The sequence below is a fragment of the Crinia signifera genome, chromosome 11, assembly GCF_055691185.1.
Source record: "Crinia signifera chromosome 11, ASM5569118v1, whole genome shotgun sequence".
Taxonomy (NCBI): Eukaryota; Metazoa; Chordata; class Amphibia; order Anura; family Myobatrachidae; genus Crinia; species Crinia signifera.
The window spans coordinates 35574657-35576092 of NC_139227.1; the positions used below are offsets into that span (position 1 = coordinate 35574657).

At 52.8% G+C, this 1436-nt stretch overlaps 1 non-coding gene across 1 annotated transcript; it reads right to left on the bottom strand.

Annotated features, from left to right (window-relative positions):
- Window positions 1-208: 208 nt before the first annotated feature.
- Window positions 209-281, bottom strand: TRNAM-CAU (transfer RNA methionine (anticodon CAU)). The gene has a single exon. It is a non-coding gene; the product is annotated as a tRNA-Met (tRNA).
- Between the last annotated feature and the right edge of the window lie 1155 nt (window positions 282-1436).

A 1436-nucleotide genomic window follows, 5' to 3' on the forward strand; every position in this document is an offset into this window, starting at 1 on the left:
CGAGCAATGGCTGACAGACAGTAGCCCCTCCCACCAACCGGCGTCAGTGCCTGTGGGACCGCCTACTCCAGCCCGGGGATCTTCCCCGTGCGTCGCGCCTGGGTGCGGGGGCAGTCGGGGACAGGGGTTGCGGGGAGGACGCCGGGGCAAGTCCGGGGCAGCGGCTCAATAATAATAATAAATATAGTGGGTAACAAAAAATAATCTCTGCCCCGTGTGAGGATCGAACTCACGACCTTCAGATTATGAGACTGACGCGCTACCTACTGCGCTAACGAGGCTCTGCCTGTGATCCCTCCATCTGTACTGTGTAGGTGCTGGGAGGCACTGGAAATGTGCTGTGTATTATGTGCTGGGAGGCTGTATGTGTGCTGGGATGCACTGTACTGGTAGTCACTGGACATGTTCTGGGGAGCTGTGTACTGGGATGCTCTGGTTATGTGCTGGGAGGTGCTGTGTACTATTTACTGGGAGGCACTGGGTATGTGCTGGGAGGTGCTGTGTATTATGTGGTGTGTACTGGGTGTGCTGAGAGGTGTATTACTGTATATGCTGGGGAGCTGTGTGTGCTGGAAGGCACTAGGTATGTTCAACTATACTCTGTAAAGCGCTGCGTAATATGTATGTATATATAAGAAACAGTTATTAAATAATAATAGACAGCACATGTATTTATTTATTATGTGCTCTGTGTGTGCTGGTGGTGTGGTATAGGGTTCCAACAGTCAGGATCCCGATAGTCATTAGTCTGACGTCGGGATCCCGACTGGCCGGACTCAGACAGCATGCCGAGCGCAACAAAGCCCATTGCGGGCTCGCCATGCTGCGGGCACGGTGGCTCGCTACACTCGCCACCTATTCTATTCTCCCTCTATGGGGGTCGTGGACCCCCACGAGGGAGAATAGCTGGTGGCCGTAGGACCCGTCTGTCGGTGTTTTACCAGTCGGGATCCCGACGTCGGGTAAATGACTGTCGGGACCCCATCCGGCACCCTGTGCTGGGAGGTACTGTGTTTTATGGGGATACGGTCGGTTGGTTGACCTAAAGATGGTCGACAGCACTAGATCGACAGGGATCTAGGCTGACATGGCACAAGGTCGACATGTCTTTAGGTTAACATGGTCTAGGTCGACAGTTAAAAGGTTGACATGGGGTTGTTCACTGTTTTTTGAGCCGACATGCGGTATTTCATGCCCTACCATCCACTAGGGCGTGGTGGGAGAATAAAATCGTGTGCCAAGTGCAGCATGCCAAGCGCAGCGAGCCATGCGAGGGGACGTGGTGCATTTAAAACTGTGTCCATATCGACTGTGTCGACATTTGGGTAAAAAACCCTGTGGAAAACTCCATGTCGACCTTTTTATTGTCAACCTAGACCATGTCGACCTAATGCTTGTGTCAACCTTTTGACCTTGCGCCATGTCGACCTAGACCC